We start from the raw sequence: 13960 nt of genomic DNA, 5'->3' as shown, positions 1-13960 counted from the left end.
CGCTCCACGGCGCCGCTTTGAGCAAGGGCAGGAACGTGTACACTGTTATAAGTCGAGTGGCCAACAAATTACACTCGGTTTACGACAAAACATAAGATGATGTATTTTTTCTGTAGTGATTTGTGTCGAGTGCCCGTGGAAATACACTCCTTGGCGTACAAAAAGTTCCATGTAGTGTTTCTTTCACGAGCAATGTTACACGCACGAAATATTTTTACAAGGTATTACAGAGTGGCTTACCTGGCTGATTTTGATTAGGTAGAAATAAACTGACGGGCCCATCCCCACTGAAAATCAAGGGGGGAGATTAGTTTGGAAACAACCTGTTATGTTCAGTAAAGAGGTAAATACACCGGTGGTGCTTTAACTTGCCATGGACGTTCACATTAGTGCCTGAACTTGAAAAATACGCCGAATTGGTTCTGAAACTTGGCATGAACGTGCAAATACGGTGATAATCCGGTCTATAGACATAAAGTGCGTCGACATGGCACAGTATATGAAGGAAATATGCCCTAGAGGCAATAATAAAGTTATTATTTATTTCCTTATATCATGATAAATGTTTATTATTCATGCTAGAATTGTATTAACCAAAAACATAATACATGTGTGAATACATAGACAAACTTAGTGTCACTAGTATGCCTCTACTTAACTAGCCCGTTAATCAAAGATGGTTATGTTTCCTAACCATGAACAAAGTGTTGTTATTTGATTAACGAGGTGACATCATTAGTTGAATGATCTGATTGACATGACCCATTCCATTAGCTTAGCACCCGATCGTTTAGTATGTTGCTATTGCTTTCTTCATGACTTATACATGTTCCTGTGACTATGAGATTATGCAACTCTCGTTTGCCGGAGGAACACTTTGGGTGCTACCAAACGTCACAACATAACTGGGTGATTATAAAGGAGCATTACAGGTGTCTCCAAAGGTAGATGTTGGGTTGGCGTATTTCGAGATTAGGATTTGTCACTCCGATTGTCGGGAGAGGTATCTCTGGGCCCTCTCGGTAATGCACATCACTTAAGCCTTGCAAGCATTGCAACTAAATGAGTTAGTTGCGGGATGATGTATTACAGAACGAGTAAAGAGACTTGCCGGTAACGAGATTGAACTAGGTATTGGAATACCGATGATCGAATCTCGGGCAAGTAACATACCGATGACAAAGGGAACAACGTATGCAGTTATGCGGTCTGACCGATAAAGATCTTCGTAGAATATGTAGGAGCCAATATGGGCATCCAGGTCCCGCTATTGGTTATTGACCGGAGACGTGTCTCGGTCATGTCTACATTGTTTTCGAACCCGTAGGGTCCGCACGCTTAAGGTTACGATGACAGTTATATTATGAGTTTATGCATTTTGATGTACCGAAGGTTGTTCGGAGTCCCGGATGTGATCACGGACATGACGAGGAGTCTCGAAATGGTCGAGACATAAAGATTGATATATTGGAAGCCTATGTTTGGATATCGGAAGTGTTCCGGGTGAAATCGGGATTTTACCGGAGTACCGGGAGGTTACCGGAACCCCCCGGGAGCTATATGGGCCTTAGTGGGCTTTAGTGGAAAGGAGAAAGGAGCAGCCCAAGGTGGCCGCGCGCCTCCCCCCTCCCCTAGTCCTAAGGTGGCCGGCCCCCCTCTCTCTCTTTCCCCCCACCAAGGAGTCCTATTCCAACTAGGATTGGGGGGGAATCCTACTCCCAGAGGGAGTAGGACTCTCCTGGCGCGCCACACCTTGGCCGGCCAGCCTCCCCCCCTCTAGTCCTTTATATACTGAGGCAGAGGCCCATAGAACATACAAGTTGATCCACGTGATCTATTCCTTAGCCGTATGCGGTGCCCCCAGCCACCATAGTCCTCGATAATACTGTAGCGGAGTTTAGGCGAAGCCCTGCTGATGTAGTACATCAAGATCGTCCCCACGCCGTCGTGCTGACGGAACTCTTCCCCGACACTTTGCTGGATCGGAGTCCGGGGATCGTCATCGAGCTGAACGTGTGCTGGAACTCGGAGGTGCCGTAGTTTCGGTGCTTGATCGGTTGGATCGCGAAGACGTATGACTACTTCCTCTACGTTGTGTCAACGCTTCCGCAGTCGGTCTGCGTGGGTACGTAGACAACACTCTCCCCTCTCGTTGCTATGCATCACATGATCTTGCGTGTGCGTAGGAAAATTTTGAAATTACTACGAAACCCAACAGTGGCATCCGAGCCTAGGTTATTTATGTTGATGTTATATGCACGAGTAGAACACAATTGAGTTGTGGGCGATATAAGTCATACTGCCTACCAGCATGTCATACTTTGGTTCGGCGGCATTGTTGGACGAGACGACCCGGACCAACCTTACGCGTACGCTTACGCGAGACCGGTTCCCCCGACGTGCTTTGCACATAGGTGGCTTGCGGGCGACTGTCTCTCCAACTTTAGTTGAACCGAGTATGGCTACGCCCGGTCCTTGTGAAGGTTAAAACAGAGTCTATTTGACAAACTATCGTTGTGGTTTTGATGCGTAGGTGAGATTGGTTCTTGCTTAAGCCCGTAGCAGCCACGTAAAACTTGCAACAACAAAGTAGAGGACGTCTAACTTGTTTTTGCAGGGCATGTTGTGATGTGATATGGTCAAGACATGATGCTGAATTTTATTGTATGAGATGATCATGTTTTGTAACCGAGTTATCGGCAACTGGCAGGAGCCATATGGTTGTCGCTTTATTGTATGCAATGAAATCGCGATGTAATGCTTTACTTTATTACTAAGCGGTAGTGATAGTCGTGGAAGCATAAGCTTGGCGAGACGACAACGATGCTACGATGGAGATCAAGGTGTCACGCCGGTGACGATGGTGATCACGACGGTGCTTCGGAGATGGAGATCACAAGCACAAGATGATGATGGCCATATCATATCACTTATATTGATTGCATGTGATGTTTATCCTTTTATGCATCTTATCTTGCTTTTATTGACGGTAGCATTATAAGATGATCTCTCACTAAATTATCAAGAAGTGTTCTCCCTGAGTATGCACCGTTGCGAAAGTTCTTCGTGCTGAGACACCACGTGATGATCGGGTGTGATAGGTTCTACGTTCAAATACAACGGGTGCAAAACAGTTGCACACGCGGAATACTCAGGTTATACTTGACGAGCCAAGCATATAAAGATATGGCCTCGGAACACGGAGACCGAAAGGTCGAGCGTGAATCATATAGAAGATATGATCAACATAACGATGTTCACCATTGAAAACAACTCCATCTCACGTGATGATCGGTTATGGTTTAGTTGATTTGGATCACGTGATCAATTAGAGGATTAGAGGGATGTCTATCTAAGTGGGAGTTCTTTAATTAATTTGATTAACTAAACTTAAATTTATCATGAAACTTAGTACCTGATTAGTATCTTGCTTGTTTGTGTTTGATTGTAGATAGATGGCTCGTGCTGTTGTTCCGTTGAATTTTAATGCGTTCCTTGAGAAAGCAAAGTTGAAAGATGATGGTAGCAATTACACGGACTGGGTCCGTAACTTGAGGATTATCCTCATTGCTGCATAGAAGAATTACGTCCTGGAAGCACCGCTGGGTGCCAGGCCTGCTGCAGGAGCAACGCCGGATGTTATGAACGTCTGGCAGAGCAAAGCTGATGACTACTCGATAGTTCAGTGTGCCATGCTTTACGGCTTAGAATCGGGACTCCAACGACGTTTTGAACGTCATGGAGCATATGAGATGTTCCAGGAGTTGAAGTTAATATTTCAAGCAAATGCCCGGATTGAGAGATATGAAGTCTCCAATAAGTTCTATAGCTGCAAGATGGAAGAGAACAGTTCTGTCAGTGAGCATATACTCAAAATTGTCTGGGTATAATAATCACTTGATTCAATTGGGAGTTAATCTTCCAGATGATTGCGTCATTGACAGAATTCTTCAATCACTGCCACCAAGCTACAAGAGCTTCGTGATGAACTATAATATGCAAGGGATGAACAAGACTATTCCCGAGCTCTTCGCGATGCTGAAAGCTGCGGAGGTAGAAATCAAGAAGGAGCATCAAGTGTTGATGGTCAACAAGACCACTAGTTTCAAGAAAAAGGGCAAAGGGAAGAAGAAGGGGAACTTCAAAAAGAACGGCAAGCAAGTTGCTGCTCAAGAGAAGAAACCCAAACCTGGACCTAAGCCTGAAACTGAGTGCTGCTATTGTAAGCAGACTGGTCACTGGAAGCGGAACTGCCCCAAGTATTTGGCGGATAAGAAGGATGGCAAGGTGATCAAAGGTATATGTGATATACATGTTATTGATGTGTACCTTACTAATGCTCGCAGTAGCACCTGGGTATTTGATACTGGTTCTATTGCTAATATTTGCAACTCGAAACAGGGACTACAGAATAAGCGGGCACTGGCAAAGGACGAGGTGATGATGCGCGTGGGAAACGGTTCCAAAGTCGATGTGATCGCGGTCGGCACGCTACCTCTACATCTACCTTCGGGATTAATATTAGACCTAAATAATTGTTATTTGGTGCCAGCGTTGAGCATGAACATTATATCTGGATCTTGTTTAATGCGAGACGGTTATTCATTTAAATCAGAGAATAATGGTTGTTCTATTTATATGAGTAATATCTTTTATGGTCATGCACCCTTGAAGAGTGGTCTATTCTTATTGAATCTCGATAGTAGTAATACACATATTCATAATGTTGAAGCCAAAAGATGCAGAGTTGATAATGAAAGTGCAACTTATTTGTGGCACTGTCGTTTAGGTCATATCGGTATAAAGCGCATGAAGAAACTCCATACTGATGGACTTTTGGAACCACTTGATTATGAATCACTTGGTACTTGCGAACCGTGCCTCATGGGCAAGATGACTAAAACACCGTTCTCCGGTACTATGGAGAGAGCAACAGATTTGTTGGAAATCATACATACCGATGTATGTGGTCCGATGAATATTGAGGCTCGTGGCGGATATCGTTATTTTCTCACCTTCACAGATGATTTAAGCAGATATGGGTATATCTACTTAATGAAACATAAATCTGAAACATTTGAAAAGTTCAAAGAATTTCAGAGTGAAGTTGAAAATCATCGTAACAAGAAAATAAAGTTTCTACGATCTGATCGTGGAGGAGAATATTTGAGTTACGAGTTTGGTGTACAGTTGAAAAATTGTGGAATAGTTTCGCAACTCACGCCACCCGGAACACCACAGCGTAATGGTGTGTCCGAACGTCGTAATCGTACTTTACTAGATATGGTGCGATCTATAATGTCTCTTACTAATTTACCACTATCATTTTGGGGATACGCTCTAGAGACGGCCGCATTCACGTTAAATAGGGCACCATCAAAATCCGTTGAGACGACGCCTTATGAACTGTGGTTTGGCAAGAAACCAAAGTTGTCATTTCTGAAAGTTTGGGGCTGCGATGCTTATGTGAAAAAGCTTCAACCTGATAAGCTTGAGCCCAAATCGGAGAAATATGTCTTCATAGGATATCCAAAGGAAACTATTGGATACACCTTCTATCACAGATCCGAAGGCAAGACTTTTGTTGCTAAATTCGGAAACTTTCTGGAGAAGGAGTTTCTCTCGAAAGAAGTGAGTGGGAGGAAAGTAGAACTTGACGAGGTAAATGTACCTACTCCCTTACTGGAAAGTAGTACATCACAGAAAACTGTTTCTATGACACCTACACCAGTTAGTGAGGAAGCTAATGATGATGATCATGAAACTTCAGAACAAGATACTACTGAACCTCGTAGATCAACCAGAGTAAGATCCGCACCAGAGTGGTATGGTAATCCCGTTCTGGAAGTCATGCTACTAGATCATGATGAACCTACGAACTATGAAGAAGCGATGGTGAGCCCAGATTCCGCAAAGTGGCTTGAAGCCATGAAATCTGAGATGGGATCCATGTATGAGAACAAGGTATGGACTTTGGTTGACTTGCCCGATGATCGGCAAGCAATTGAGAATAAATGGATCTTCAAGAAGAAGACTGACGCTGACGGAAATATTACTGTCTACAAAGCTCGACTTGTGGCGAAAGGTTTTCGGCAAGTTCAAGGGATTGACTACGATGAGACCTTCTCACCCATAGCGATGCTTAAGTCTGTCCGAATCATGTTAGCAATTGCCGCATTTTATGATTATGAAATTTGGCAGATGGATGTCAAAACTGCATTCCTGAATGGATTTCTGGAAGAATAGTTGTATATGATGCAACCAGAAGGTTTTGTCGATCCAAAGGGAGCTAACAAAGTGTGCAAACTCCAGCGATCCGTTTATGGACTGGTGCAAGCCTCTCGGAGTTGGAATAAACGCTTTGATAGTGTGATCAAAGCATTTGGTTTTATACAGACTTTTGGAGAAGCCTGTATTTACAAAAAGGTGAGTGGGAGCTCTGTAGCATTTCTGATATTATATGTGGATGACATATTGTTGATTGGAAATGATATAGAATTTCTGGATAGCATAAAAGGATACTTGAATAAGAGTTTTTCAATGAAAGACCTCGGTGAAGCTGCTTACATATTAGGCATTAAGATCTATAGAGATAGATCAAGACGCTTAATTGGACTTTCACAAACAACATACCTTGACAAAATTTTGAAGAAGTTCAAAATGGATCAAGCAAAGAAAGGATTCTTGCCTGTGTTACAAGGTGTGAAATTGAGTAAGACTCAATGCCCGACCACTGCAGAAGATAGAGAGAATATGAAAGATGTTCCCTATGCATCAGCGATAGGATCTATCATGTATGCAATGCTGTGTACCAGACCTGATGTGTGCCTTGCTATAAGTCTAGCAGAGAGGTACCAAAGTAATCCAGGAGTGGATCACTGGACAGCGGTCAAGAACATCCTGAAATACCTGAAAAGGACTAAGGATATGCTTCTCGTATATGGAGGTGACAAAGAGCTCGTCGTAAAAGGTTACGTTGATGCAAGCTTTGACACTGATCCGGACGATTCTAAATCGCAAACCGGATACGTGTTTACATTAAACGGTGGAGATGTCAGTTGGTGCAGTTCTAAACAAAGCGTCGTAGCGGGATCTACATGTGAAACGGAGTACATAGCTGCTTCGGAAGCAGCAAATGAAGCAGTCTGGATGAAGGAGTTCATATCCGATCTAGGTGTCATACCTAGTGCATCGGGTCCAATGAAAATCTTTTGTGACAATACTGGTGCAATTGCCTTGGCAAAGGAATCCAGATTTCACAAGAGAACCAAGCACATCAAGAGACGCTTCAACTCCATCCGGGATCTAGTCCAGATGGGAGACATAGAGATTTGCAAGATACATACGGATCTGAATGTTGCAGACCAATTGACTAAGACTCCTCCACGAGCAAAACATGATCAGCACCAAGGCTCCATGGGTGTTAGAATCATTACAGTGTAATCTAGATTATTGACTCTAGTGCAAGTGGGAGACTAAAGGAAATATGCCCTAGAGGCAATAATAAAGTTATTATTTATTTCCTTATATCATGATAAATGTTTATTATTCATGCTAGAATTGTATTAACCGGAAACATAATACATGTGTGAATACATAGACAAACTTAGTGTCACTAGTATGCCTCTACTTAACTAGCCCGTTAATCAAAGATGGTTATGTTTCCTAACCATGAACAAAGTGTTGTTATTTGATTAACGAGGTCACATCATTAGTTGAATGATCTGATTGACATGACCCATTCCATTAGCTTAGCACCCGATCGTTTAGTATGTTGCTATTGCTTTCTTCATGACTTATACATGTTCCTATGACTATGAGATTATGCAACTCCCGTTTGCCGGAGGAACACTTTGGGTGCTACCAAACGTCACAACGTAACTGGGTGATTATAAAGGAGCATTACAGGTGTCTCCAAAGGTAGATGTTGGGTTGGCGTATTTCGAGATTAGGATTTGTCACTCCGATTGTCGGAGAGGTATCTCTGGGCCCTCTCGGTAATGCACATCACTTAAGCCTTGCAAGCATTGCAACTAAATGAGTTAGTTGCAGAATGATGTATTATAGAACGAGTAAAGAGACTTGCCGGCAACGAGATTGAACTAGGTATTGGAATACCGACGATCGAATCTCGAGCAAGTAACATACCGATGACAAAGGGAACGACGTATGTTGTTATGCGGTCTGACCGATAAAGATCTTCGTAGAATATGTAGGAGCCAATATGGGCATCCAGGTCCCGCTATTGGTTATTGACTGGAGACATGTCTCGGTCATGTCTACATTGTTCTCGAACCCGTAGGGTCCGCACGCTTAAGGTTTCGATGATAGTTATATTATGAGTTTATGAGTTTTGATGTACCGAAGGAGTTCGGAGTCCCGGATGAGATCGGGGACATGACGAGGAGTCTCGAAATGGTCGAGATGTAAAGATTGATATATTGGACGACTATATTCAGACATCGGAAAGGTTCCGAGTGATTCGGGTATTTTTCGGAGTACCAGGTAGTTACGGGAGAAGCAATGGGCCTTGATGGGCTTTAGTGGGAAGAGAAGAAAGGGCCAAGGGGCTGCTGCGCCCCCCCCTCCCCTCTAGTCCGAATTGGACTAGGGAAAAGGGGGCCGGAGGTTGTTCGGAGTCCCGGATGTGATCACGGACATGACGAGGAGTCTCGAAATGGTCGAGACATAAAGATTGATATATTGGAAGCCTATGTTTGGATATCGGAAGTGTTCCGGGTGAAATCGGGATTTTACCGGAGTACCGGGAGGTTACCGGAACCCCCCGGGAGCTATATGGGCCTTAGTGGGCTTTAGTGGAAAGGAGAAAGGAGCAGCCCAAGGTGGCCGCGCGCCTCCCCCCTCCCCTAGTCCTATTAGGACTAGGAGAGGTGGCCGGCCCCCCTCTCTCTCTCTTTCCCCCCACCAAGGAGTCCTATTCCAACTAGGATTGGGGGGAATCCTACTCCCAGAGGGAGCAGGACTCTCCTGGCGCGCCACACCTTGGCCGGCTAGCCTCCCCCCCTCTAGTCCTTTATATACTGAGGCAGAGGCACCCTAGAACATACAAATTGATCCACGTGATCTATTCCTTAGCCGTATGCGGTGCCCCAGCCACCATAGTCCTCGATAATACTGTAGCGGAGTTTAGGCGAAGCCCTGCTGCTGTAGTACATCAAGATCGTCACCACGCCGTCGTGCTGACGGAACTCTTCCCCGACACTTTGCTGGATCGGAGTCCGGGGATCGTCATCGAGCTAAACGTGTGCTCGAACTCGGAGGTGCCGTAGTTTCGGTGCTTGATCGGTTGGATCACGAAGACGTACGACTACTTCCTCTTCGTTGTGTCAACGCTTCCGCAGTCGGTCTGCGTGGGTACATAGACAACACTCTCCCCTCTCGTTGCTATGCATCACATGATCTTGCGTGTGCGTAGGAAATTTTTTAAAATTACTACGAAACCCAACAGTATATGGCTGAGGTGGCACCGAAATGGCATGGGCCCCACTTATATCTACAAAACACAATTACTTGAATACTATATGTCTCTATGATTAGTGGGCCTGCCTGTCAGTACGTTAGCAAAATTAATATGAAAAATGCGCCGGAAGGGACTTGAACTAGCAAACCTGCTGCTTGTGAGCTGGTCGCACTAGCCACAACATAGAATATGATTTGATAACTAAGACGGCCTCTCATTCTTAATGTATTTTAACTAAAACTCTTCTATCCATAAATGGACTGCAGCCAGTGGCTCATTTTACACACGTTATTTTTTTAAAAGTAAATAATAATCATAATAAGAAAAGTTAGATTCAGATATTCATGTGTTATTAATAATTACCTCATGCCACACAAATATTAGTGTGCACAAAATATAAATATCTAAAGGTATACAATAAAATAACTTATTAAAACTGTAATTTTTAGAAATATTAACTTATATATAGTTTAGAAATCTCTACTCCTATAAAAGATTCAGTTGGTGATGATGATGTGTCTGTCATCCGTCATTTTTGACTATTAGATCTACATCTAAAAACGATGAGGTAAGTTGTGACCTTTTTGTAAAAATAGCTCACTTCTCTGCTCCAATGTCCAGAAAACACCTTAATATCTTGAAACCAACCACACCTCTTCCTCACCTCATCAAAACAGCCCGAGAAATATTTTTAAGTGAAACATAATATATTTTTAATGATATATGTATATCAAAACTAGAGTATTTTTTTCAAGTTTGTGGACAAGTATTATTTTACTTTGGATCCGTTGCAATGCACGGGCACATTGCTAGTTAATATTTTAAGTATAACCCATGACTACTTAAAAATGTTTGCAAATACAAACATTTAAAATATGCATATAAATATTAAAATGTTTGAATAATTGAAAGAATATGTACAAAACTGCAATATAAAAGAAATATATTATTTATATTATACAAACATTGTTATTATTTATATATTATTTCATTACTATATATTTTAATTATTCATATAATTGTTAAATATAATCCATGACTGTGTATTTTAAATGTTTGTATTTACAACATTTTTTAATACCCATTGATTATTATGATTATTTTATTGCAAACCGCTTTATATTTATTTGTCTGCACACGGATATTTGTGTAGCATGAGGTAATTATTTATTACATGTGAATATTTGAATCTAACTTTAATTATTATGATTATTATTTACATAATTTTTACATTAGAAATAGCCTATGTAAAATGGGCCACTACCTGCAGCCGTTGATGTATACGACCGTTTTTGGTTCAACCACATTAAGCCAGAAAGGCCACCATTATCGTCAATACAATTCTGGTTTTGTTGGCTAGCGAAGCATGGACCAAGCGTCATGTTGCAGGTTCGATTCCCGTCTAGGGCATTTTTATGTTAATTTTCTTAATTATTGACAGGCGGGCCCACTAATCATAGAGTCATAGATTACTAAGTTAGTGGGCCCCTTGCAATGTCAGTGCCATGTCAACCACATACGAATCCATGTCGACGTACTTTATGTCTACGGACAGGATTAACACCGTATTTGCATGTTCGTGCCAAGTTTTAGAACCAGTTTAGCGTATTTTTCAAATTCAGGCACTAAAGTGACCATCCACAGCAAGTTCAAGCACCACGGATGTATTTACCTCTTTAGTAAACTGTCCGTGTGTCTAGGATTTTTGTTCTTGCACAATCCTATTAATTCTGGAGCCACCTCAGAGCTTACTACAGTCGGTGGGGACAAATGACAATTGCCCTACGGTGATGTCATAAAACATTTGTATGTTCTGTTGCTGGAAACTGCCCAGCACCGAACTCGAAGCCGACGTCGTCCCAGCAATGCTTAAGCAGGATGAGGAGTCCTCTTCGTTAAAGGACATGTAGTTGCCCCCAAGGTTTTGGATCCCGAGCGAACCTTTTTTCTCGTGGGGCACCGGAATTTGTGGTTACCACGGTAACCACAAAATTCCGGAAAAATTTCGCACGAAATTTCAAATTAAATTTTGAATTCAAATTTTTTTAAAGTAGATATAGATAGGTTTATCAGTCCTGAATATCACTAACGCTTCTCTGGCCTAGTGGCTATTCGGCAGCAGCTACCACCTGTGTAGAAGTCCCGAGTTCGAACCCTGGTCGCCCCACAATTTAGCAGTGTTTTTTAACTTTTGCATCCTCAAAAAGAAAAATAAAAAGCGTATGGCCAGATTCGAACCCGCGTCTAGCAGCTTACAAAAGGTTGGCTTTACCACTAGGCCGCGAGTAGCTCTGCGGTTGGATAAGAGATGGCCTGTATTTAACTATGCTGTGAGCGTTTAAATTCAAAATTTTCAAATTATTCGAGATTTTTTGCTCGGTATGCGTAGTTCTCGAGGAGGGGCGGTAAACGCGGTAACCGCGCGAGATCTCGGAATTTCGCTCGGTACCCAAAACAGTGGTTGCCCCCATGCAGCCTCATATCCGCACCGTCGGCGAAGTGCAGCACCATGTCTGGCATGGCCGGGAGCTGCCGCACACCGGCAGGAGCCGGGAAGCAAAGGCTCTCCAGGCTCGTCGTGTTGAGCGCCGGCTGGCCCAGCACCTCGGCCACGTGGTCGGCAACCACCCTGAAAGCACTTTCCACGAGGACAGTGAAGATGGTGCCGGAGTCCACAATCATCCCACCCATGTCGTTGGCGTGCAGCACGAAGGATTGGTTCGGGATCGGCAGGCGAGCGTCGCCGAGCGATATGCCCTCGAGAGAGACATAGTACCGTGATGGACTCTGCGGGCTCTGCACAAGCGGCGTCGACTGCACGGCGGCGGGGCCAGCTCGGCGAGGGAGCCGAACAAGACATGGCTACCCAGGCTGGTATTGTACAAGTCGGTGAGGCAGTAGGAAAACTTCTCGAACCCTAGCTGCGCCACGAGAGACAGGCTCCCGCGACCGAGGCCGACCAGCCCGGTGGAGTTGTACCAGTCGCCCCCGTTGTCTCTCCCGCAGCCGAACGCGACAGCTCCGGCAAAGGGGGCCGGGACTTGGCCGGGGCCAGAGCCGAACGTGAGCGTCTCCGTGCCCAGGACGCCGGCCGAGTGGGAGTCGTCGCCATAGGCATAGCGGTAGCCGCAGAGGGAGCTAGGGGCGCATCCAAGGCTCCACACGGGCAGGCACGCGTCGCTGGAGCAGGTCAGAGGGGAGAAGCTGGACGAGGCGGTGGGGACGGGCGTGTCCTGCGGGAAGCAGAGCTTGCAAGGCTGACACTGCGTCCAGGTGAGGTCGCTGCCGGTGTCGAAGAGGGTGACGAACGGCACCGGCGGCGTCCCGATGGCGAGCTCCATGAGGTACTCGGCTTGGCCCGAGCGGAGCCTTGGCCCGGCCTCCAAGCTGGAAAACCCCGTGGCCGCTTGGAGGCGGCTTCTGTGTGCAGCCCGGCGCATCAGCTCTGCCTTGGTGAAGCCGCCTTTGGAGTCAATGTGGGTGAGCGTGAAGCGGTGGCCGGAGCCGGACGGTGGCGGCGCCGCTGAGCTGACCAGTGAGGCAAGCACAAGCAAGCTCAGAGCTTGTAAGTGATCCATGAAACTGAGCATGTGGATGATCAGTGCAAAGCTGGCTAGTGTAAACTTGAAAGAGCTCTGCGGTCCGGTGTCATTATCTAGCAGAGTTTTTGAGCAACTAAGTTTTTGCCATCTTCCTCTTCCAAGATTCTGCACCTTAATTATGACAATGTCAAGATCCACAAGGTAAATGACAACACTAAGTTATGTAGTAGTGGAACGTTAACAATGTTTGGAACGGAATGGGCATACATTATTTAGCATCCAGACGTATAGGGCGGAAGAACTGATAATAGGACGTTAGAGCATAGTTGGACAACCGGTTTTACCAAATTATAGAGGGTTAGAACTGATAGAACTCCTCCGGCCTCTAAATCTGGTGCCGCCATTTGCAGCCACTGGCGTCGCTCCCACTACAAAAAAAAGACATTCATAGCTGAGTGTTTATACTTACGCGGAGTGTTATTTATCGGGTACTCTCTTATAAACACCTAAGGCTGCGTTTGGACTTTAGAATCGATGTAATTGAATACAAGTGTAATTAATTTACAGGTGTAACTTACTGGCCAAGAGCTATTTTCGGCTGGATACAAAAACAACGGGGGAGGTCTGTAAGTTTTATACGGGGTATTTAAAATGGAAATGCCAATCCAAGCAGGGCTTAAGCCGAGTACTCTTAAAAAAGGACACAGTATAAAGCGGACTCTCAGCATATCACACGCTAAGCCAAATACCGCTAAAAATGTGTTCATCTTACGACAAATACTTACGCGTACCTATAGAAAATTACTCAGCTTACAGACAAGCCTCGGCATTATATGGCTGCCATTTGTCCATCCTCAACGCACTTAACGTCTGTGTGATGGCGGGCTATATAAGCCAAGTTCCCACTAATGTTGTGCTCGGCTTACAATTTCCTTTT

At 44.4% G+C, this 13960-nt stretch overlaps 1 pseudogene; it reads right to left on the bottom strand.

Moving 5' to 3' along the window:
* Positions 1-11222: 11222 nt before the first annotated feature.
* LOC125543078 (aspartic proteinase nepenthesin-1-like) lies at positions 11223-13071 on the bottom strand (annotated as a pseudogene).
* Positions 13072-13960: the final 889 nt, after the last annotated feature.

Source organism: Triticum urartu, chromosome 3A (genome assembly GCF_056163025.1).
Source record: "Triticum urartu cultivar PI428250 chromosome 3A, HENAU_Tu73, whole genome shotgun sequence".
NCBI lineage: Eukaryota > Viridiplantae > Streptophyta > Magnoliopsida > Poales > Poaceae > Triticum > Triticum urartu.
This window is presented reverse-complemented; position numbering and strand designations above follow the sequence as displayed.